Here is a 26,933-nt window from a genome sequence, read left to right as displayed (position 1 = left end):
CTATCGTGATGGGGGGGGGGGGAGTAAGCCCCCCCTAAACCCCCCAAAATTGCTCAGAATTCCGACTTTTCCGCGAATTTTCCCGCTTTTACCCGAAAAGGCTTGATTTTAGGGCAAAACTCCACAAAACCATTCTGAAGGCTCGTGAAATTCTGGTCTAGAAAAGTTTTAAGTGACTTTCGCCATTACCCGCGGTTCCCCAAAATGGGGAGGCTTAAAATGTCAAAATATCTCAAATTTCCGCGAAAATGACCGTTCTGCCGCAATTTCTCGCCAATAACTCGGAGAAGGTTGGTAATATCGTAAAATTGTTTATCCCTAAAATGATAGAGCATTAATTTTTCATACGAGGGGCGGCCGAACCCCTCGTGGGGGGAGGGCCCCCCCCCCAGCAGTACCCACCCTATAAAAACCGTCAAGATTGGCCGCTTCCTTGATGTAGCGTTATGCGCAAAAATGGGCGGCAAAATGAAAACAAGTGCGTTTGTTCTGAGATAACATCAGTGTGACTTCTTGTGGGAGGTGACAGGGAGGAGGGAGGTGTAGTGACCATAAATGTACATCCGGCCCGAGGGACCATGAATGTAGTGTGTAGGCATAAAAATCACGTCTCTCGGAGCATGCGCTAAGCAGCTTGCGCCCGAAGACGGTGAAAAATCCCGAAGAGATGGCTCCCTGGGCTTGCCCCGGCGAAACAACCTGAGCGAAAAGGAGTGCAAAGAAACAACGCGCTTGGCGCCCGAAGGCGGTGAGAAATCCCGGAGAGATGGCTCCCTGGGCTTGCCCCGGCGAAACAATCTGAGCGAAATGCAATAAGGGAAAATCAAGGCCCCGGAGAGAAGCTCTCTAGGGAAAAAATAGAAGTCCTGGAGAGAAACTCCCTAGGTAAAGAAAAGGAATCCTGGAGAGGAACTTTCTAGGTGAAAGGGGACAATCCTGGAGAGGAACTCTCTAGGTGTAGAGGACAATCCTGGAGAGGAGCTCTCTAGGTGACTAGCTTAGGCGAAGCAACCCGAGCGATCGCATTGAGAACTTACCGAGGTTCGAAGATGTGAACTGCGGTGAAGCTGATGATCCAATGAGATGATGGCCTCAAGACAGGCTGGCTTTATATACCCGAGAACAGGAGGAAGACGTCACCAAAAGCCAATAGAAAGAGGAGAAAGTGATGTCAATACTAACCTATGAGCGATTCCCACGGAGGATGCAGCTGGAATGACTACAGGAAAGCAGAGGAAAAACACTGTAGGTGACCGCAACTCGTAGGTAAACAACGCGTAATCAGGAGATCCGCGCGCAGCCGAGGAGCGGGGCGGCGGGGACGGGTCAGATCCGCGGCGAAGCTGGCCGGTCAAAGAGCGAGATGACCGCGACACCCAGCCGCCACGCTGCCAAGCTGCAAGTCGGCGCGAACAGGAGGTACATCCTTCTCCCTCCCCCCCCCCCCCCCAAAAAAAAAAAAAAATAATCACGAAAAATGTTAATTAAACGCGAAAATTCCACTTTGTAAGACGACTTTCAGGACTTGTCATTAACACGCTTTACACTAACATAATTTAACGAGGGGGGAGGGGAGAAGGGTTTATCCTCCCCCTCCTCTTCCACCCCTCCCCCTCCCACCAAAAAATAATCACGAAAAAATTTAAATAAACGCGAAAATTCCATACTCTAAAAGGCGATTTTCAGGGCGTATCATTGTCACGCTCACAATAATATAATTTAACTAGTCGTGATTAGCTCGCTTTGCGAGCTGACACGTCTAGCCGGGGAGTGCCCCTGGACCCCAGTTCTACGCTTCGCGACGAACTTGCGACTCGCTCCGCGAGCCGCCACCGCCCCGCACAGTTTTTAACATTGATGAGGAGACAACATCTATGTCTTAATCTTCTTTTTCACCAAGTTTTACAGAAATTGATGTTCTAGGAGTCCGGACCGCGTTTTCGTGCGGGGCCGCCATCTTGGATTTGGAAATGTTGAAAATCTGACCAAAAATGCGAGTTTTCCGTCAAAATACACCTCCTAATACCGAATTTCACAAAAATCGATGGATCGGAAGCCAAGATAACAACTTAGACCACGATCGCCATTTTTGATTTTTGAATTTTGAAAATCGGACATAAAATTCTAATTTCCCGTCGAAGTACACCTCCTAATACCGAGTTTCACAAAAATCGATCGATATCAGGAAGCGATGTAGCATTTTAGACCACGGCCGCCATCTTGAATTTTTGAATTTTGAAAATCTAACCAAACATTCTAGTTTCCCGTCAAAATGTACCCCCGGATACCGAGTTTCACGAAAATCGATATAACAGGAGCCGACTGAGCATTTTAGGCCACGGCCGCCATCTTGGATTTTGAAATTTTCAAAATCTGACCAAAAATTCGAGTTTCTCGTCGAAAAATACCCTTGATCTCCGAGTTTCACAAAAATCGATCAAACAGGAGCCGACTTAGCATTTTAGGCCACGGACGCCATCTTGGATTTTTGAATTTTGAAAATCTAACCAAACATTCTAGTTTCCCGTCGAAATATACCCCCGGATACCGAGTTTCACGAAAATCGATAGAACAGGAGCCGACGTAGCATTTTAGACCACGGTCGCCATCTTTTGGATTTGAAAATTTTGAAAATCTGACCGAAAATTCGAGTTTCTCGTCGAAAAATACCCCTGGATACCGAGTTTCACGAAAATCGATATAACAGGAGCCGACTGAGCATTTTAGGCCACGGCCGCCATCTTGGATTTTGAAATTTTGAAAATCTGACCAAAGATTCGAGTTTCTCGTCGATAAGTACCCTTGATCTCCGAGTTTCACAAAAATCGATCAAACAGGAGCCGACTTAGCATTTTAGGCCATGGCCGCCATCTTGGATTTGGAAATTTTGAAAATCTGACCAAAAATTCGAGTTTCTCGTCGAAAAATACCCCGGGATACCGAGTTTCACGAAAATCGATAGAACAGGAGCCGACTTAGCATTTTAGGCCACGGCCGCCATCTTGGATTTTGAGATTTTGAAAATCCGACCAAAAATTCGAGATCCCCCGAGAAAAATACCCCCGCTTACCAATTTCCACAAACATTCGTCGAAAAAAACCTCCTAAAACCTTAAATTTCGTCTATAAGGCACTGACGTCACGCAACAGGATTGAACCTGTTCGGTGCGATGCGAAAAATACCCAAGGATACCGAGTTTCACGAAAATCGATAGAACAGGAGCCGACGTAGCATTTTAGACCACGGTCGCCATCTTTTGGATTTGAAAATTTTGAAAATCTGACCGAAAATTCGAGTTTCTCGTCGAAAAATACCCCTGGATACCGAGTTTCACGAAAATCGATATAACAGGAGCCGACTGAGCATTTTAGGCCACGGCCGCCATCTTGGATTTTGAAATTTTGAAAATCTGACCAAAAATTCGAGTTTCTCGTCGAAAAATACCCCTGGATACCGAGTTTCACGAAAATCGATAGAACAGGAGCCGACATAGCATTTTAGGCCACGGCCGCCATCTTGGATTTTGAGATTTTGAAAATCCGACCAAAAATTCGAGATCCCCCGAGAAAAATACCCCCGCTTACCAATTTCCACAAACATTCGTCGAAAAATACCTCCTAAAACCTTAAATTTCGTCTATAAGGCACTGACGTCACGCAACAGGATTGAACCTGTTCGGTGCGATGCGCGTAAAGTCCAGTCAATAGAGCACAAATAGGGGCTAAGTAGAGACAATTTCTGAGGAAACTTTCTGATATACTACTCCTACGTATTTTTCATCGCTGAATCTGAATTTCACATTTGCGAACAAATCTGAGGCGAGCCAAAGCCGCCATCTTGAAAAAATGGCCGAAATTTGCGTTTTTCGGCCGAAAAACCGAAATAACTCGTATATTATTGAAATTACGGCAAAAGTAGTTATTTTCTAAATTAAAGTACATAAAATTTCCATTAAAAAGAGTCCAAGATGATTAAGATCGGATGATAACAAATGCCGTTACAGCGATGCAAAGTTTCAGGCAAGTATTGAGGTTGAGCAATGTTCGTAACATTCCCTGCAAAAAGAGAGCTTTCAAGGTAATTAATCATTAAATCGTATGAAGTGTAAGTATGAATTATAAAAGGAGTGCAATTTTGAGTTCTTGACTTTCAAGAACGGCAGTGGATGTGGAAGGGGGGGGGGGTCCGGTATGAGCGCAGCTGCAGGGTCCTCCGTTCCTCCCCCATTTTCATGGCCCGGGTGCGCCCGGTCGGCCTTCGTTCCCCGGTTATCAGTTTTTCTGTCCTCCACAGGCACCTTTTCCGGAGGAAAAAAACTTGATGTGCCTACGTATAGGTATAATCGCTGATAACAACAATAGCTGCCACCAAGCCAAAGAGACAGGCACTGCTAGCTTGTTAAAAATATAATAGTGGGTCTAAATTTTGAGTCCGTTAAGTTTAAGCGCGCCGACCGCTGTAATCCAATCAGCAGTATGAGGAGTTTAATTTGAGTTGAAAACGATGTTGTTCCAATAAACCCTCTCTTATTATTTCGGAGTTATTAAAAAATCAGATGAGGAGCTTCAAAATTTTTAGTCGCACGAACTTCCACCCTATCCACTCTCGCTATTTACCGCAGCTGATGTCATGCGTAAAGTTACTATGTTCACATTTTATAATGCATTTACACCATGTCATGGTTCCCCCTTCGCCTCATTGCCTCTTGTTCCATCCTCGTCAATCTCTTCCTTTCACTGCATGTCATAGTCATTGTCCGAACATTCAGCGTCTTCTGGATCATCTACGTCATCCCCTTCTTCTTCCATTAAAAGTGCGTCATATTGACTATTTTCGCACGAGCCATGGCAATACTCGCATATAAGACTGCAATGAAGGCCTTCCTTCCAAAAACCGCGGGCGCCGCGACTTTCTTCAATGCACTTGCACGAGATCTTGCTTAAAATTTTGCTCGTAGCGGGATTTTCCAAGGTAATGATGGGGATGAGGCCATTTCTGCTATTCTACCACCCCCCAGTCACACGCGTATTTCTTGATGATCATCCATTGCTATGTACTTGAGGATAGGAGCATTAAATGTGGCAGCATCCTCTGAAGATAGAAGACAAGCGAGATTTTGTACATCGTAGAAAATAGTCCGTACATAGCTTTCATACCTAAATTCAGCCAAATTTTTTTTTCTACTCACCCTTGTAGCCAAACGATCTGAGTAAAAATTATTTTCCTGCTTTACAAATTTCTTCTTGCTTTAAGGCTGATTTTTGAAGCATCTGAGTTGGCTGAGCGGTTCTCCAGGGTTGCTAAAAACTTAACTTTGGCTGGTCTGAAGAGTGGTGATATTGTGTCACGCCCACTAATGGCATGAATGAACAGTACGTGTTCGGCTTTCACTTCATTTTGAAGGCTGCCTCGGTTGAAAAGTATTTAAAGAGTCTCACCTTTGCCGGATTTTAGAGGGAAAGCATTTTTGACGTTACGTGACTGAGCTGTAAGGAGGACAAGACGATCAATATATTTTCCTACAATGACAAAAATTTCGCCCTGTTTTGCCGTTTCCAAGGTCTTTGAAACTATTTGATTGTGTCAGTGACCTCTTCTGCTTGAAACACAGACATGGTCTCAGCCCTGAAACGTTTCATGAGCCTTTGGGTCAAACGGGATTTGTTTTTGCCGTTTTTCAGAAAATTTGCTCGTGATGTTACTGGGACCATACTTTCATGGAAATTTATTTCCACTTATGAAGCTTGTCCTCTTCGCCATCTTCCAGGTCTTTTTGTACTGCATCTTACAATATCCTTGGGATAGCCGCCGAAAACGATCACAGAATTAGCGGAACATACTTCGATTTTACGTAGGACACGTGGTTGTTGCATCTTGATGAAAATGCCTAATTTTGTCTCCAAATCACTCGATGGAGCAAAAAACGGACATCTATGACATAAGTAGGATTCTTGTCGTCAATTTTATCTACACACAGTGTAAATGTAAAAAACATATCATAAAATGTGGAATTCGCATGCCGTCTGCTAAGTTCAACAAAAGGGTAAAGGGTGAGAGTACGACAAAACATGTTGAGGTTCCTAATCTGATTTTTTTATTAGCAGTTATGCCCCGAAATAATAAGAGAGGTTTCATTGGAAAAACATCGTTTACAACTCAAATTAAACTTCTAACCCGGAGAACGAAGGCCGACCGGGCGCACCCGGGCCATGAAAATGGGGGAGGAACGGAGGACCCTGCAGCTGCGCTCATACCGGACCCCCCCCCCCTTCCACATCCATTGCCGTTCTTGAAAGTCAAGAACTCAAAATTGCACTCCTTTTATAATTCATACTTACACTTATTACGATTTAATGATTAATTACCTTGAAAGCTCTCTTTTTGCAGGGAATGTTACGAACATTGCTCAACCTCAATACTTGCCTGAAACTTTGCAACGCTGTAACGGCATTTGTTATCATCCGATCTTAATCATCTTGGACTCTTTTTAATGGAAATTTTATGTACTTTAATTTAGAAAATAACTACTTTTGCCGTAATTTCAATAATATACGAGTTATTTCGGTTTTTCGGCCGAAAAACGCAAATTTCGGCCATTTTTTCAAGATGGCGGCTTTGGCTCGCCTCAGATTTGTTCGCAAATGTGAAATTCGGATTCAGCGATGAAAAATACATAGGAATAGTATATCAGAAAGTTTCCTCAGAAATTGTCTCTACTTTACCCCCTATTGACTGGACTATATGGAGAAATAACTTTTCGCTCTTGCGGGCATCCGAGGCAGCGGATTTGAATGGGAATAATTTTAATCAACTCCTCATTACAATAGCTAAGCGTGTACCAATTTTAAAGGAAATCGCTTCGGCCAATTTTTCTCTAGGGGGGGCAGAGTGAGTGGGAACAGCAGCTTTATATAGAGTAACTAGTCGTGATTAGCTCGCTTTGCGAGCTGACACGTCTAGCCGGGGAGTGCCCCTGGACCCCAGTTCTACGCTTCGCGACGAACTTGCGACTCGCTCCGCGAGCCGCCACCGCCCCGCACAGTTTTTAACATTGATGAGGAGACAACTTCTATGTCTTAATCTTCTTTTTCACCAAATTGTACAGAAATTGATTTTCTGGGAGTCCGGACCGCGTTTTCGTGCGGGGACGCCATCTTGGATTTGGAAATGTTGAAATTCGGACCTAAAATTCTAATTTCCCTTCGAAATACACCTCCTAATACCGAATTTCACAAAAATCGATGGATCGGAAGCCGAGATAACAATTTAGACCATGTTCGCCATTTTTGATTTTTGAATTTTGAAAATCGGACCTAAAATTCTAATTTCCCGTCGAAATACACCTCCTAATACCGAATTTCACAAAAATTGATGGATCGGAAGCCAAGATAGCAATTTAGACAACGTTCGTCATCTTGGATTTTTGAATTTTGAAAACCAGACCTTCAATTCTAATTTCCCGTCGAAATATACCCGCTAATACCGAATTTCACAAAAATCGATCGATATCCGGAAGCGATATAGCATTTTAGGCCACGGCCGCCATCTTGGATTTTGAAATTTTGAAAATCTAACCAAAAATTCGAGTTCCCCGTCGAAAAGTACCCTAGATCACCGAGTTTCACAAAAATCGATCAAACAGGAGCCCACTTAGCATTTTAGGCCATGGCCGCCATCTTGGATTTGGAAATTTTGAAAATCTGACCAAAAATTCGAGTTTCTCGTCGAAAAATACCCGAGGATACCGAGTTTCACGAAAATCGATAGAACAGGAGCCGACGTAGCATTTTAGGCCACGGCCGCCATCTTTTGGATTTGAAAATTTTGAAAATCTGACCAAAAATTCGAGTTTCTCGTCGAAAAATACCCCCGGATACCGAGTTTCACGAAAATCGATATAACAGGAGCCGACTGAGCATTTTAGGCCACGGCCGCCATCTTGGATTTGGATATTTTGAAAATCTGACCAAAAATTCGAGTTTCTTGTCGAAAAATTCCCCTGGATACCGAGTTTCACGAAAATCAATCAAAAAGGAGCCGACTTAGCATTTTAGGCCACGGCCGCCATCTTTTGGATTTGAAAATTTTGAAAATCTGACCAAAAATTCGAGTTTCTCGTCGAAAAATACCCCCGGATACCGAGTTTCACGAAAATCGATATAACAGGAGCCGACTGAGCATTTTAGGCCACGGCCGCCATCTTGGATTTTGAAATTTTGAAAATCTGACCAAAAATTCGAGTTTCTTGTCGAAAAATACCCCTGGATACCGAGTTTCACGAAAATCGATATAACAGGAGCCGACTGAGCATTTTAGGCCACGGCCGCCATCTTGGATTTTGAAATTTTGAAAATCTGACCAAAAATTCGAGTTTCTCGTCGAAAAATACCCCTGGATACCGAGTTTCACGAAAATCAATCAAACAGGAGCCGACTTAGCATTTTAGGCCACGGCCGCCATCTTGGATTTTGAGATTTTGAAAATCCGACCAAAAATTCGAGATCCCCCGAGAAAAATACCCCCGCTTACCAATTTCCACAAACATTCGTCGAAAAATACCTCCTAAAACCTTAAATTTCGTCTATAAGGCAGTGACGTCACGCAACAGGATTGAACCTGTTCGGTGCGATGCGCGTAAACAACCGCGTATCTCCAATGTAATACTATATGGAGAAATAACTTTTCGCTCTTTCGGGCATCCGAGGCAGCGGATTTGAATGGGAATAATTTTAATCAACTCCTCATTACAATAGCTAAGCGTGTACCAATTTTAAAGGAAATCGCTTCGGCCAATTTTTCTCTAGGGGGGGCAGAGTGAGTGGGAACAGCAGCTTTATATAGAGTAACTAGTCGTGATTAGCTCGCTTTGCGAGCTGACACGTCTAGCCGGGGAGTGCCCCTGGACCCCAGTTCTACGCTTCGCGACGAACTTGCGACTCGCTCTGCGAGCCGCCACCGCCCTGCACAGTTTTTAACATTGATGAGGAGACAACATCTATGTCTTAATCTTCTTTTTCACCAAGTTTTACAGATATTGATGTTCTAGGAGTCCGGACCGCGTTTTCGTGCGGGGCCGCCATCTTGGATTTGGAAATGTTGAAAATCTGACCAAAAATGCGAGTGTTCCGTCGAAATACACCTCCTAATACCGAATTTCACAAAAATCGATGGATCGGAAGCCAAGATAGCAATTTAGACCACGCTCGTCATCTTGGATTTTTGAATTTTGAAAATCGCACCTTAAATTCTAATTTCCCGTCGAAATATACCCCCGTAATACCGACTTTCACAAAAATCGATCAAACAGGAGCCGACTTAGCATTTTAGGCCACGGCCGCCATATTGGATTTGGAAATTTTGAAAATCTGACCAAAAATTCGAGTTTCTCGTCGAAAAATACCTGTGGATACCGAGTTTCACGAAAATTGATCAAACAGGAGCCGACTTATCATTTTAGGCCACGGCCGCCATCTTGGATTTTGAGATTTTGAAAATCCGACCAAAAATTCGCGATCCCCGTTGAAAAATACCCCCGGTTACCAAATTCCACAAACATTCGTCGAAAAATACCTCCTAAAACCTTAAATTTCGTCTATAAGGCAGTGACGTCACGCAACAGGATTGAACCTGTTCGGCGCGATGCACGTAAACAACCGCGTATCTCCAATGTAATACTATATGGAGAAATAACTTTTCGCTCTTGCGGGCGTCCTAAGCAGCGGATTTGAATGGGAATAATTTTAATCAACTCCTCATTACAATAGCTAAGCGTGTACCAATTTTAAAGGAAATCGCTTCGGCCAATTTTTATCTAGGGGGGGCAGAGTGAGTGGGAACAGCAGCTTTATATAGAGTAATGAGGGGAGGGGGGGGGGGGCGTTAGGTAAATTTAGGTAAAAATAATTACTGAAACTGAGGGGAGCTTATTCATAATTGACGGAAATGTACATTCTTAAACGTATGTCAACATGTTTGAAACGTTTGGAGAATAGGCTCAAAGTGTATTAGATCGTTTGCCGAAAATATTCAATACTAGCAGTCAACCCGCGCTTCGCGCGGCGATATTGCAGGAAACAAATCGGAATATCTCATAACATATGCGTATAACTTTTAATTCACTGATTTTATTTGGATCGCTGGAAAATTAATGCATACTTCTATAATTTAGGACTGAGTCAGGGAAATATAAGGTTCGTTAAAAAGTAACCATCCCTAGTACCGTGTGACACTATTGTTAACGAAAAATTTTTGTAACTTGTCAAAGAGGTTTTTGAATGATCTTCGAATAACTTTTGATGAGCTAGATGTAATGGTTGTATCGCAGCTCTTTCACTTCTGTTCGATATTGTCAAGAATCATCTGAATTTTAAAAAAGTGTCCGCTTGTTGGATACCCAATATGCTCATTCATGCATACAAGTAGAAGCGCATGAAAGCTTTAGCAGACATTTTGGAAATGAACCAAGAATTAGATGAAGAATCTATGACTTAAATCGCGGCACCTTAATTACGGGATGACCTTAATTACGGCAACTATGTATTGTCCATGAGATGCAGATGGACCCATTTCCTTAGCTCATCAAAAGTTCATCAAAGGTCAAAAGCTCATCAATCGAAGATCAATTTTATCAGCCACCCGTACGACCCACGTTTTTAGTGACCCGTACACTGAAAAAAAGTTCTGTTGTCACAATCCAGAATTTCTGGTTGTATTTCGCAACCAGATTTTCCGGTTGATTTAACCAGAATTACATTTGACTCAACTAGAATTTGGTGGAGTCAACCAGACGTCTGGTTGAGTCAACTGTAATTCTGGTTGAATCATCTGGAAAATCTGGTTGCGAAATACAACCAGAAATTCTGGTTTGTTACAACAGATCTTTTTTTCAGTGTACGTGCTTCGCACGTATGAAACATACAATCAGAGAAAACAGAATTCATCTCACAATAATCAATAATTAGTAGAACATGAATCGTTTCGATGTATAATACCACATTATAATGCGGCATTACTATTGTAATTAATTATAATGTATTAGGGGCATTACCTATAAGTCTTTATTACCACGTCGGAATGAAATGTTGTAGAATGGTTGAAAAGCATGTTGGCAAAATTTATTATAAAAACAGTATAATGTATGTACATAACATAAAGGTAATACAAATTAAATAATTGGAGCGTGTGTATTTCATTACATTATAGGTATATTACAATCATTTTTGTCATTGTTGGAAATTTTGATAGTTTGAAATTTGATGGTTTGAAAGTTAGTTGATAGTTGATAATTTGAGAGTTGAAAATTTGGGAATTTTATTTACTTAAGGTGATTCGATGGACGCTATATTTTGTGTTAGAATGGCATGCGACATATCGCATCAATTGGTTCCATTTTTCAGTTACTTATCATTTTTCTCCAATTTTAAGTTTCGCAATTTTGTTTTCAGGAGACTAAAGCACTCACTTACCAATTTGTATACTTGTATTGAGTTAAGAATAGAGTCGTATTCCTCTCTGGGATTGAGGAATGGAGGTGTTACAGTAAGTCCGGCATTAGGTTCCATTTCGACATTATGGACGAAACTGAAAGAGCCTTTGTTCCGATGTTAAGTCCCTAGCAAGGAAAAAAAAATCCTTAAATTTCACTAAAAATCCTTAAATCTCTAGATTTGCTCAATTATACCAAGAAAGTAAAAAATCTCTATATTTTGCAAAAAGCGTCATTTTTATCTAATAATCATGACTTCATTCTATGTATCAATTTGCATTATTTAAATCTGATTGGCTCGTTTTATTTTTGTTGTTTTTGAAAGCAGTGCTAATCCAGACAAATAAAATGAAAGAATATTGGTTGAGTTTTTATTATTGTTTTTTTACTGTTGAATGTAGTTGATTGTCAAGTGATCTAGTGACGCAATCGTTTTATTTTCGGCTTATTTACGCGGAAAATATAGTGTTGTCAAAAAGGCTTACAAAATATAGAGGAAAAAATGTTTTCGATTGTCGAAGCTAAAATTGAGGTTAACAATTCGTTTTTTGCTAACTTTACCTTATCAAAAAAACCCCTATATTTCCTGATATTCTTAAATCCCTGGAAATACCGGAAAATCCCTAAATCTAGGGATAAATCCCTAGACATCGGATTGCTGCTGGAATCATTTGAGTCAACGTTTGAAACGCTGCTGCAGAATTTGCCGAGAGTATAATCGATGTTGAAAGTCAGTAGAATTAAACAATGTAATAATTGCTTTTCGAAATAAGCATTATAATAATAAAGACCACGAATCTGAACTGTTAATTCTGGAGCACACCTTCTGTAAATGTACCTTGCGAGAGAGTAGTCAAAAAATAGATTGACTGGAGGAGGAGTGTTTCTTCACAGAGTTGGAAGAAGTAAAAAAAATGCCTAAATTTATTACTTTAGCATTTTCGTCAAAATCACTTTAATTTCCGAACCTTTTTCTGGCCATGGGCCAAAATTAAATGATTATGAAGGGCACTACTTAGATGTTGTAGATAAAAATAGGACTGTTGAAAAAGTCGCCGTTTTCAATAAATATGTTCCCGTAACGGAAGACATCTAGGGGAAAATTGTTACGATTTTCCGATGCAAATATTCTCCTACAATCAGCTCTGCGTTATGGGATTATACGTACTTTTAGTCTGTATTCGTGTCATTTAAATGTCCCTTTTTTTTATGTGTGTACATTAAAACTAACTTCGTGTAAAATTCGTCTGAGTCATTGATGCTTTGTTGCTTTACAAAATCATTAGTTTCCATTTCATAAGTACGAACTAAATGGACCTGTTGCAAACTTTTGCTAGAGCAGAATGAAGAGTTGTTTCCTATAGATAATGCCTCAAAAATCACGATGAGCGCATCGGCAAAGTCTGAAATGCACTCATAAATTCACAATCTGCAGCGTAAGAAATTGGCGTTATTTTGAGCTTCCCGTTTCAAAAACGATACTACTGCACAGGTGAACATTTTGTTAGAGGAGTCGCTCCATCGTGGGCAATATTCATCATGGCCGACGCTTGCGAAGTTCCTCGCGTAATTCGAGGAGAGTTCAAGGTCAGTTAAGGCGGGCGAGGAAAATATGAACGTAAACATGCCGATTGTTATATGGTTTAATCCTGTTCAGGTGTTATCTCGTCCCATCACACGTGTTTTGGCGGACTGGCGTCGGCCATGATGAGTATTGTCGTCAATGGAACGACTCCTCTAACAAAATGTTCACCTGTACCGTAGTATCGTTTTCGAAGCGGGAAGCTCAAAAAACCGCAAATTTCTTACGCAGATTGTGAAGTTATGAGTGCATTTCAGACTTTGCCGATGCGCTCATCGTGATTTTTGAGGCATTATCTGCAGGATACAACTCTTAGTTTTGCTCTAGCAAAAGTTTGCAACAGGCCCATTGTGCTTACGTTTTTTGAACATTCAAATTTTGAGAAAATCGTCCATCAAGAAGGTTTTTTGTTTCCTGTCACTGTGAATTTTTTTCCTCCATAAATTTTAAGTATATTGCGGGTACTTACTGTGTAAAAATAATAGATTTAAGTTTGACTGTTTACTTGTAAGGCGTCGAATTGATTTAATTTTGATATTAGAAGGTAGAGCTATTAATTTTTTGTACTATTAAAGAAAATGCCATTGCATTTTTTATACTAATTTGTATATTTGTATTGATTTAAGGGTAGAGTCGTATTCCTCACCGGAATCGAGGAATGGAGGTGTTACAGTAAGTCCTGCATTAGGTTCCATTTCGACATCATCGACGAAACTGGAAGCCAGTGTTCCGATATTAAATCCCTAGCGGGGAAGAAAAAAATCCTTTTTCTTGCCAGGGGCCAAAATTATATGATTTTGAAGGGCACTACTCAGATGTTTAAGTTGGAAAATAACTGACCCAAAACATTCAAAAAGATGTTATTTTCATCAGCTGCTCAGTTTAAAAAAAAAAAAAAAAAACAAAGTAAAAACGTTCGTGGGGAGGGGGGAAGGCGAATAAATGTACGAGCAGTAAGCGTAGAAGAATAACTATGGAAACATAAGAAAGCTCAAAAACTTTCATCAGCTGATAATCGGATGAAATATAGAAAGGCCCGCAGTGTTGCCATTCATAACATAGAACAGCGGAAATCAAGGGTCAATTACGCGCGCAGCTAAAGGTATCCGACGGCCACCCGGCAACGGCCGCGTCAGGAAATATACCCGCACTGCTACGTCTCTCTTTCCAACACACACGGGCTTACGGGAATATCCGCGACTTCCGACCGCGGTTACTCGCGAACGGACGGGCGGATCGCGAAAAGAAAGCTTATTGCACCCCTCGGGGACAGTACCCGTCGAACGGCTAAGTTCGCATCGATTCCGACCGGTGGGAGCAGGGAGGCGAGCGTGATGGATGAATGTATGATCAATGTATTTCCCTTTTATTAGTTAGATTCATTTGGTCATAGACAGATATTTATCAAGATAGTTCGACTCAGAAAAATGAAAAATTATTTGAGTGTTTGCTTCTTATTGGTTTGATTTTTATTGAGTTTGCAAGGTGAAGTCAACTCTCACACCGTCAGCGGAAGTAAACTGGGTAGACCCTTCTCCATGCCTTAATTATACGTTTTCCTGTGAGAATATTGGGCGTATTTCTTTCGGTTCCATTCAATTAAGAAGAGATCGATAAGTTGGTTCTTGTTTTTACATCTGCCTAAAGTACTTTCCAAACTAAGGGGTATTTTGGTTGGGGGTCCTTCATGAAAAAGTATCCCCTATTCCCCCTCATAATCGCTGAATAAGCCCTTCATAATAATGTTTTTGATAGAGTTATCACTGCAATATCCGTCTGTGACCAAATGGATATTGAATACTTCGGCAAACGATCCAATACACTTTGAGCCTATTCTCCAAACGTTTGAAAAATGTTGACATACGTTTAAGAATGTACATTTCCGTCAATTATGAATAAGCTCCCCTCAGTTTCAGTAATTGCCAAAAAATAAAATAGTATATCTACGTTCCCTGATTTAATTACGTATCCCTTCAAATCTTAAAATTCTCCTACTGCAGCTAGGTTTCCCCGTCCCTCCTATTATTAAGCAAGTGGCGTTTTTATATTACCCCTCCCCCACCCTTTTTTAATGTTGGCTGGGGAGGCTAAGATGTCTAACGCCCCCCCCCCTCCCCTCATTAAATTATATTATTGTGAGCGTGACAATGATACGTCCTGAAAATCGCCTTTTAGAGTATGGAATTTTCGCGTTTATTTACATTTTTTCGTGATTATTTTTTGGTGGGAGGGGGAGGGGCGGAAGAGGAGGGGGAGGATTAACCCTTCTCCCCTCCCCCGCCCCTCGTTAAATTATGTTAGTGTAAAGCGTGTTAATGACAAGCCCCGAAAGTCGTCTTACAAAGTGGAATTTTCGCGTTTAATTAACGTTTTTCGTGATTGTTTTTGGGGGGGAGGGGGAGGGAGGAAGGTGTACCTCCCTCCCCCCTGTCACCTCCCACAAGAAGTCACACTGATGTTCTCTCAGAACAAACGCACTTGTTTTCATTTTGCCGCCCATTTTTGCGCATAACGCTACATCAAGGAAGCGGCCAATCTCGACGGTTTTTATAGGGTGGGTACTGCTGGGGGGCCCTCCTCCCCCCACGAGGGGTTAGGCCGCCCCTTGTATGAAAAATTAATGCTCTATCATTTTAGGGATAAACGATTTTACGATATTACCAACCTTCTCCGCGTTATTGGCGAGAAATCGCGGCGAAACGGTCATTTTCGCGGAAATTTGAGATATTTTGACATTTCAAGCCTCCCCATTTTGCTGAACCGCGTGTAATGGCGAAAGTCACTTAAAACTTTTCTGGACCAGAATTTCACGAGCCTTCAGAATGGTTTTGTGGAGTTTTGCCCTAAAATCAAGCCTTTTCGGGTAAAAGCGGGAAAATTCGCGGAAAAGTCGGAATTCTGAGCAATTTTGGGGGGTTTGGGGGGGCTAACTCCCCCCCCCCCCCCCCCCCACCACGATAGAATTCGCGGAAACAAGAAAAATCTTATTCTACTAGTCGAGAGCTTCAAGAAAATCATCACCTTCAAAATTCCCACGGGGGGGGGGGGAGGGTTACCCCTTGCTGGCCCACGGTCTAAATCATTGTGTAAATTGAACAGACCTAAGCTTGTTAAAGTGTGAAGGAAAAAGTTGGTATTTTCCAATCATCTAACGTGCTGTATTGCCGCATCGTGCAATTTATGCAAATGGCCATTCCTTTTTTGTGCAAATGGCCATCAACCGATGGGTAACGTAGACAAAGGGGTGTTCCGCGAATTCATCGCCAAGCCCAGGGGTCGCATACCCCGGCAGTCATCTGAGACAGCCCCATCGGTAATGAAGCTGGGTCACGGGACCGAAAATTGGTGCCGTATCGGGTCGCGAGCCGAGGTTCCGGCATCAAAAAATTCAACAGCGCATGTTGGTACCTTACCAAAGACATTGAATCACTTAAACTATGCGTCCGGCTCGATTTGGTACTGGCGGAGCGAAGCAAGTCTCTCAGAGCCCCATGATGGGCGGGCGGAGAAGGGGAGAGAGCGTGTGTCCAAAGTACTCGAAGAGACTGCAGAGAGGCAATGGAGAATTCATGCCCGCGCTCGGTTTTTCACGAATATCTCGTTTAGAGTCCATTTTCAGTCAAAATTCCTATGATGAAAAGTTTTAGAACACATAATTTTACACCCGAATAGCATTGTTTCATTTTTTCGAACTAATTATTAACCGAGAAAAAAAGCCTCACAATCCGACAAAAATTCACTGGAGCCGCTACTGCGCATGCGCAGATGTGCGCAACTGGGACACACGAACTCATCGATGCGGACGTGATTCAATGTCTTTGTCCCTTACGCAACATTAAACCTTAGTATCAGCGCATAGTGCCGGCCCGGCCGGCACGTCAGCATTGGGCTTCGATGTCCGAAGCCTGCGCCGGCAGGTTGCGCGCACTAGGCGCGGCGCCGCACTATGGAGAAGTCAATGGGAGGTCCGATATAGCACGCTGCGCATCCGACGTTCCGTAATCATAAGGATATTCTCCACTAAATATTCGCCGAACTCACGGTCCATCGGTAATTTTCATCGTAGATTTCATTTTTGATAGTATTTTTACATTTTGACCGACCAAAAACTATATTTAAACGTATTTTATGAGAACTTCTAATTTTAGCTAGATGTTCAACTTCATCAACAAATGTTTCTCATCACTTTCGATGATTAAGCTAATATGCGGTTCTGTTATCGGCGGAAAGCAGCAATTTGTGGAGTTTTAATTATTTTTACTACTAGAATTTGAAATTATAAGGGAATGAGGGAGGGGGGGCGAAGGGACCTTTTGTCAGGAATGTTTGGATAATAAAGCCTTTCAGCTTTTCGCGAGCAAAAGTTTTTTTTAAATGAGAAACAACTTAATCAGCCAAAATACACATAATAAAAGAACAACTTAATTTGGGGAAAAGGCTGCAAATAAAGAAAAAGGAATAAACAAAACCCGGAACGTTTCAAAATAATTACAATTTCATTTTCAACCGGAAAATAAATTAAAAACAAAAACGAGCCGTCGCTACGCTGTTATTGCGAGACCGAGACCGAGACTGTTTTTTTAAAAATTGGTTCCCGCGTTGCAGAAATTTTTAACTTTTTCTAAATTTGTCCTCTCTCGCCGTGGGTCCTATATAAGGACGTCCCATGATTTAGTACGAATATTGAAGGAGTCGCTTCTTTGGGTCAACAGAAGATGTTTTTGTAGAATAACTTTTTTCCCAAAAACGCTTTCCCTGGGGGCCACCGCGGCCTCCCAAAGTTGGAGAAGAAAAATCATCTTTCTAACACTGTGAAAATTTTTATCAACCAATATTAATGAAAATTGGTAAATGGGTGTAATTTTTAGCACTTTTTCATTTTTGACCTCCAAAAAAGCAGGGAAAACGCATTTTGAGGGGGGATTTAGCGGGGTATCGAACGTGAAAGCGGCCAAAATTAATGTTTCAAGGGACAAAAATTGATTTTTTATGGCACCACAAGATTCAGCGATGAGAAAGATAGAGAAATGTGTCGTCCGTTTTTTCGCCATGACTCATCGTTTTCGAGATAAAAGGGACCAAATGGAGCGCGGGTGGAGGGTGGCCCCTAGGGAAAGCGTTTTTGGAAAAGAAGTTATACCACTTAAACGTCTTTTTTTGACCCAAAGAATCGACTCCTTCAATATTCGTACTTAATCCTGGGACACCCTATATTCACTCCCGATTAACGCGATGCGGGTAATGCTGGCTCATCTCCTTATAGGCAAGGATATCCTCGATACTTGCGGACATGCACTCGTCATACGCATGCTTCTCGGCACGGTAATGTTTCTGTAAAACATAGATTTTTAGAAAGAGTTTTACTCGAGTTAGCATGATTGAAAAATTAACTTGTAGCATGATCTTTGGATCCGACCAATCATGGAGTCGCCACTGCCTAATGTTTGCTATGCACTGATGTTCTCTTTCTGATGTTTCTGTACTCCATGTTAGTTTAGAAAAGTGAAGGTGCGCATCTTCAAACTTTACCAACACTAAAACTTAGTATCGGTGTGTGTGGAGTGCATCACAGCTATACGCTCAGGAATTGGAAACCTCCTCTCCCGTAATATGAGAGCAACGCAAAGTGGAACACTTCTTTTCAATGTGCTCCAGAAGGTTTGTTTGAAGTGCTTTATAACATTCTGTCTTTATAATTGAAGTCTTAACGTTTGCTAATCAAAAGAAGGTAAATAAAGCCAAACGAGATTTAAAAAGTGCAAAAAAAAATTGGACACAAGAAAAGATGCCAAATTCCATTTTTCCCGACTTGGAATTCGAGATACCGCCCCTCAATATCGTATTATTACATACTAGCCGTTCTGGACGCGCTTTGCGCGTCCGTCACGGCCAGCCAAGGGGCTACGCCCCCTGGACCCCCGATCACTCGTTACGCGAGTGACATTCGGCTCGCTCCGCGAGCCATTTTTCTCAGTATTTGGACGTTTCATCACTAACATGTATGCATTTTGGAGACTCTGGAGGCAAAAATGATTTCGTCATAGAACCTTGTTGCTGGAGCGTGCCATCATTTGCACATGAATAGATGTGTGGAGATGAACCGATGATGGGGATCGATCATTTCTTCAAAAACGCATTTAACGGGGACGTCATCCCATCGGGTGGCGGAAAAAGACAATCCATGGATCTCCTTCCGCGATTTGACTCGCTGAAATAGCAAAAGTTCATCTTTACCTCTTAAGAAGATTATCAGTGGCGTAAGGGTCTAAAAACTGCTCAACGATAGTATACCTAGTTCGAGTTCCGAATCACAATGATCCCACTTGTGTTGTTTTCTAATACTTTCATCGCATATAAATTTCTCTGATGTTTTTGTTTTATTCTCTCTGATTGCATATTAGTAATCATATCCTCATTTCATTTCCTTTCCCTTTCCTTTTTCCTTTTCTATAGCATCCGTGTCCATTTATAATTATTGGTCTAAAATCGCTTTCCCCTATTATACAATTGATGCTTCAAACGGAATCAATTGTTTTAATGATATTTCCGGCTAAATCATGGGTTTTCCCAGGAAGGCAGCCTCTCATCCCTCCTCGACTCTATTGTTGCCAGATAAGTTGCTTCTTTAGCACTTGTCCCAATCCAAATCCATATAAAATATTCACATTTATCGCACGATCTGGCAACCTCTCGAGTGAAATAGAAAAAGGTAGAATCGCTGAAAGTCTGAATCCTTCGAAGTTTATATTAATGATATTGTACATAACACACACACACCCACCCTCACACACACACACCCTCACACACACACACGCCCCAACACACACACACACACATATATATATATATATATATATATATATATATATATATATATATATATATATATATATAATTTTGGATAAAAGCTGTAAACACATATAAACAAGCAGTGAACTCCAACACAATGTGTTGATAAGGCGCGTCATTAACTCGCACATATCAACCCCTTTAGTTTTCATTTACAGAGATTTCAAAAAAGGCAAGCAGCACAACAAGAGAATTCACGATCCAACACTGCAAGGTCAACGACGCACCTTGACGAGACCGTGTATTGTGAATCTAGAAAGCTATTCGAACAAATTTAAGTTTTTTGATCCGCCTCAAGCAAAATCTTATCAGATTCTTGAAGAAAAGTGGTACGGAAAAATTTAAGCGAAGAAAGGAAAAATTCTGTCGAATTCCTAGAAGATAAAGTCGATTTAAAGGTATTTTGGGGCTAAAATACCCAAATCACCGGTATTATAAATCCCGTTATATTATTGAAAAGAAATTGACTCGATATAAATGCAATTGTATTAAATATGTCTTGATTTTGTTATTTTAAACGTCTTTTCATGCAAAGAAGCTCAACCATGTCCATGCTTTATTCATTCATGAATTGAAAGTAAGCAATCCAACATCCCGAAAATCTACCGATTTGCCGTAAAAAATCGCAGAAACTTGATATACCAGGTCGATGTACCCACTCTTTGAATTTACCAATCAATTTAGTGAGTGCACGTAGGTATGTGAAAGTCAAAATGCTATAGTCATTTTGGGTGCATTCATTTTTCATGAAACAATTGTAAGTAATTTCAATCCCGAAAAACCATAAATTTCCCGTATAAAATCGAAAAAATCAAAATATGTCGACTCCCTGACGTGAAAATTGAATTCTACGTGTGAAAATACTTATGTATCGATATGCTGAACAGAATGCCCGCCTCTCCTCGTTATTTACAAACCGTTCCTATTCTCATCTTAAAATTGTTCTCAGAGCTTTGTGTTATTATCAGCTTCCATTTAAACCTCGGTTTGATGGCCGAATCGGCTGCCCAAAAAGCAAGCCATTTTTGAAGGGCTCTATGAGAAATTCGTGATATTATCAGCTCTCAGGAAATCACCTCATGGGTAAAATTGCTGATATAAATCGAGTGCTTAAAATAATCGTATTCAAGAAACTAAGGCATTAAACTATGGAGTCAATTTCGTTTTAATAATATAACGGGATTTACTTGTCTTCAGGTCAAAACTCATACAAGGAAGCCCCTTGCAAGAGGCTAATTTTTTGTAATTTCACTCAATTTTTTCTCCTTTTTATAATTGAATTGCTTGTCACATTCTGAGGTCAATCATATTAAATTGTAATTTATACATTCCCCCCCCCCTCCCCTTCATTTTATTTTTTGTTTGGAGAAGTTTTGTTGATTTCTTCGGATTTCGAATACTGTAACTTCTCTTCTATTTGGCCGATTTTTATGAATGAGACCTCTTTTAATTCGTGTTTTAACGGAGAGTAAGGAAAAAATTGCTAAAAACTCGCGAAACAATTTTTTTTGAAAATTGGACGAATCCTAGCGTGACGGTGAAATGGTTAATGAAGCGTAAGTAATTGGGCGAGGGGCTGAGGATCCCGGCATCGCTTGGCAACCGTCATTAGCTATTGTTCGTCGGTTGTCGTCGAGACGCCGACGCAGTGAGCAGGAGCGTGGGAAAGAGAGGGGTAAGTGGATTCCTGTATGAGCCACGTTTAGCTAATGGTCTAATGAGTCTCGAGGCTCATCACAGATTGCACTTACACAGATTGCACTGTGAAAATATACATTTTATCAGCTGACACTGACAATGTTGTCAGATGAACAGCACTATCAGAGCACGGGTACCAACTTTTGAAAAGTATAATCGAGGTTATAGATCTGTCAAAGCAACGTTTTGAACAAAACGGAGGAGTTAAATTCTCATTTCGAGAGTGCCGACCTGCTCAGCCATCCTCGAATCAGTTCGCTTGATTCTGCTTATATATGCATATTTTGAATCAGCGCGTCGTACTCTTAGGCTTTTTTTAAGAAAACCAAGTAACGTAGACTCTTGGTATTCACTGCACATAAACTAGAGAGCCCCAGAATGAGAAACAACTTTAAATCATAATTATTGATGGATAAATAAACTTTTTACACGCTTTGGAAAATCTCAGAAGTTCGCGGTAGTCACTTTTCGGTAAGGAACTAAGGGACTCGGTTATTGTATCGAGCAGGGTTCGAAACGATCGCAAAGGCGGTATACTACGTATACGCGCCAAAATACCGTACGTTTTGGGGCGAAACAACCAACCCCTTTTTCAGCGGCTGAAACAAAAAGATTAAGCTAAAAATCTAAAAAACTACCTTCTCCCCATCCCAATGCTTAACCTATAATTACAATCAAAACAATAAGTCACCGCGGCTACCGAATGGCAGCAATGAATGAACCGAAAAAACATCAACATGGAAAAGTTGTACTCATAGATTTATTAATTTGACACTTCTAAATACGAGCAAGCTCTCACGAGCGCGAAACCAATCTGGCGAAGGCTGGCTAGTTGCGTTCGTGATGCATCATTGCTTATGTTGTCCTTTTTGCATAAAAACAATTTCTAATGCTTAAGCAACCTCTTTAGCTTCCATTTCAAGCATCACAGGACGAATACAATTTTTGAAATGACCATATTCCACTTTACCCGCCCATTCCACTTTGCCCGTGGCCGCGTAAGTTTTCATGGGCGCGAAAAAATGTTGCATGTGGAGGACCGGTTTTCTATTGACGTCATTTTTTATTGGTCATGTTCTTGTTCTTTGCATGGAAACAATTTCCCTAGTTTCTATAGTGGTAGTTCATATTCGCCGTCCGTGGTGTGGACACGTGACCCCTTCTCCAGATCCTCCATGTTTGATCCACCCCTTGGTCGATCATGTACATACGTTTTCATGTAGCATCTAGCATCATCGTGTGGTCTTATCAATAAAATACATTGTTCTTATCCTCTCTAACACGTAGTGTTCATCATTCAAAATCCCACAAACATGACATGGCGCAGTCGGTAATCGATCAGTAATTACGCAGATCTGTTACTTTTCAATCGGTAAGTCGCGAACTCGAATTCCTCCGTTAGCACGAGTACCGTGTCCGCGTGTGATTCACTGCAAACCTGAATCTAGGCACACGATGGAATTTTTGCCACCACCCCCTCACCTTTCATTCAAAGGTAATGTTTCTGAAAACTTTAACTGTAGAGTACCTATATTAAGAGAGTATGGCCACTGGGTCCCATGGAGAGGCTTAGGACCCAAAAATGGCGGTGCTTTGTTTTGGTTTTTGAGGATGGGAGGGGGGTCATTGCCAACTTTTGACGGTTATCACCAACCGCACTTGCTGCCAACCTTACTACATCTAAGATCATTTTTCTCAAAAACTGCACACGATTAGCCTTAAAAATATGTAAAAAAGTTGCAATAGTGCATTTGGGTAAAGTTCTCGTTACGATAAGCAAAGACAACTACATTTTGAATCATTTTGCATTACATTAACTTTATGGCGTCCGCCATTTTTGGGTCCCAAGGGCTCCATTCAGCCTAAGATGGCTGAGCCAATCAGAGGTGGTAACTCCAGTGGCCATACTCTCTCAATATAGGTGCTCTATTTAACTGTTGGAAGGAAGACTTCCAAATCTATCTACAGGCCTCAGGGGCCGGAAACAAAGAGCCCTCTGTGTAAGCAGGCCTATCACTCCATGTTGTTGGAAGAGAGGCACGAGAGAAATTAAAAACTCTCAACCTCACAGATGTAGAGCGAAAAGATCCAGATCTCATACTTAAAAAGTTAGAAGACTTTTGTGTGCCGCAGACAAATGAGACGGTTGAGCGACATAAATTCTTCTCCAGAAACCAACGAGAAGGAGAGTTACTCATAGAGTACATAACGGCTTTGAAAACCTTAGCAGAAACATGCAATTTTGACAACCTAAATGATAGTTTAATCAAAGACCGGCTTGTACACGGAGCACTCTATAAAAACCTTCAAAAGCAACTTCTAAGAGGATTGAAATTAGATCTAACCAAAGCAGTTGAATTATGTAATACATTTGAGTTAACGATGAATCACTCCAAACTTCTTCAGTCAGAAGGCACTAGAGACGTTCATGCAATCAAGACATAGAACTAATCCCGAAACCAGCAACAGAACCAGTCTTCACAACAACCACCGTTCTCAAACCACCCATTCAACAACGTACAGAATCGATCCAAGCAAGCTCGCAACAACAGCAGAGGCACACAACGACCGAAATCCAACAGAAACAATCCCAGTGAAAAACAAAATCAAGGCAACCATTATCAAGAAAATAGACGTCACAATTACCGGACTACTTTTCTAAAATGGCTGACCAGTGTTAGAGACCCGTAACTTTTTGAAGTTGATATAGGTTAGGTTTACTTGGGCTCACACAGCAGGCTGCCATCTAAACCCATGTAAAACACTGCCCACCTTTTGGCCCAATTTAGTTGAATAATGTGATAGCAATTAAAAGATGGCACTATAATAGCGTCTCTAAAGGTTTTCTTCATTCAAAAAATACGAAATTTGAAAGCAAACCTCAAAATAATTAAAGTTTAGAAAGGTTGGAATTTTCCCATGTACCTAATCCTTATGTGCGAGACGCGGCAGAGATGGAGATTGAGGTTAGCTATACTTGGGCTTACAGCCTCCTCCCGCCTTCAAAAACCGTCCCATGCGCGTTACGCAGGTTCACTGAAAAAAAACTTGTCCTAAATTTAAGGAAACACGTATCCTTAAAAAGTTTCCTAATTCCAACACGGTGTTAGCTTGGAACAAGCCAACAGTTATCTTGATCCAAGGTAACAAAATTGTGTTGAGTTGAGAAAACTGTGGCGGCCAATCACCGCCTCTCCAGCGCGGCGCATCCCGCGCTCGCCCGTGATTGGTCGACACGGTCGCACCCCGAGGGTATAAGATCAGCGCCCCCGGCCACTTACGGCACTCGTGCTCAGTCCTCAAGTCAGTCAAGTCCAGTCGCACCAGCCACGCTGCTCCAGTCTTCGCTCGCTCCAGACGCCATCTATTCTGTCTCTCATCACCATCTAAAACGGCCCTTTTCAGGGCCACCACATCACTTGAGCACCCACAGTGGTGACTCCCGACGTTTGAACTACGCTCCGACTGCGCTAATTATCAATTCAAGTCAATCTTTCTACTCATCCCGTCACACTTTTTGGAGTCAATCATGAGCATCCCAACTTTGAGCGATGAAGATATGCAAGATCCAGCAAAGGTAAAACAGTACCTGGCTAATGCTGAAGCTCTACAAGTTCAGTCCTCTTCTCGCTGCAAATTGCTCGAGGAAAATCTATCTCTCCTCCGCGAAGAATTTGAATTCATCAAGGACGCTAAACGCAAGCTGGGAGAGCAACAAAATCTCTCCAACTCAGCCAACAAACAAATCATGAAGCGAAAAATTAAATTGCCTGCATTTCGCCCCGAAATGCCGGATCTATGGTTTATTCAAATCGAAGCCATTTTTGCTGATTACGGCATAAACGCTGAAATTGACAAATATCGTACCGTTATCAGTCAAAGCGAAGGTTCATGGCTGGTCGAAATAAATGATTTAATTTGAGCTGGACCAAGTGTAAACATTCCTTACACCACTCTAAAAAAGGAGATAATCAACCGCTTCTCACTAAGCGAAAATTCACGCCTCAAGAAACTACTCGAAGAAGAGGAAATTGGCGATTTGAAACCATCCCAATTCCTACGCAGACTCAAAACTGTTGCAGGCAGCACACCAATTGCTGACAATATCATGAAACCACTATGGTTAAGTAGGCTACCCGCCTACGTGCAAGGCATTTTGCAAGCCCAACCCAGCAACAACACGCTGACCGAGATAGCCGATGTGGCAGACCGAATTGCGGAAACCATCCCTCATTCCGTTCATTCCACTTCCGCCGCAAATCAAACCAATCCTCCCCCCTCAGTTCACCAAATTTCCAAACCTACTGACCCTTTAACCGACATCAAAGAAATGCTAACAGCCCTCAGTCACAAATTTGACCTCTTAGACGTTAAAGTCAAGAACCTGGAAAGGAATATTGACAGAAGCAGAAGCCGTTCCCGCTCCAAATCTCGCTCACGCTATAGTTCACCCAAGCCGTTCAAATCCGAGAAAGGATATTGTTTCTATCATGAGAATTTCGGAAAAGAGGCTCGCAAGTGCCATCAACCATGCAAATACCTTAGCTCAACAAACGACAACGGCAGCCAATAGTGGCGGCTGCTGGCTGCCCCACACGGTCCAACCGCCTCTTCATTAAAGACAGAGACAGCAACAACAGCTTCCTAATAGACACAGGGTCTGACTTAAGCTGTTTCCCTAGACGTCTATTACCAGGCCATTTCAAACCAACAAACTATGAACTAAAAGCAGCGAACGAGTCATTCATCAAAACCTATGGGTTCCTGCCCATGAAATTAAACCTCGGCCTACGACGCGCTTTTTCCTGGCGGTTCATCATCGCCGACGTCGACGTTCCCATCATTGGCGCGGACTTTCTAGCTGAGTACCACCTACTCCCGGATTGCCACAAGATGAAGCTCGTGGACGGGGTTACCTCACTCTCAGCCCAAGGAAGCCAAGCAACCAGCAACCAACCTAGCGTCAAAGAAATCTCGGCCACCAACTGCAGCATCCTCGCAGAATTCCCAGGATTGACCCGCCCGCCAGGCAGCCCAAAACCAGACAAGGTTCCTCACGCAACACGGCACTTCATCCGCACAACAGAGGGACCCCCAGTCTCATCCCGCCCTCGCCGCCTCCGACCCAAGCTATACCGAATCGCTAAAGCTGAGTTCGAGGCAATGCTCAATGAAGGGACCATCAAAAGATCCGAAAGCGCCTGGTCTTCACCTCTTCACATGGCACCCAAGAAAGATGACGAATGGCGCCCTTGCGGCGACTATCGGGCACTCAACGCACGCACCATACCCGACAAATATCCCATTCGCCATCTCCAC

General features: G+C 41.9%; 1 protein-coding gene across 2 annotated transcripts in view; it reads right to left on the bottom strand.

Moving 5' to 3' along the window:
- The window catches only part of LOC109038042 (uncharacterized), a 236,592-nt gene that overhangs the window by 117,039 nt on the left and 92,620 nt on the right, over positions 1-26,933 (bottom strand). The window lies entirely within an intron of this gene.

This window comes from Bemisia tabaci, chromosome 2 (genome assembly GCF_918797505.1).
Source record: "Bemisia tabaci chromosome 2, PGI_BMITA_v3".
Taxonomy (NCBI): Eukaryota; Metazoa; Arthropoda; class Insecta; order Hemiptera; family Aleyrodidae; genus Bemisia; species Bemisia tabaci.
This window is presented reverse-complemented; position numbering and strand designations above follow the sequence as displayed.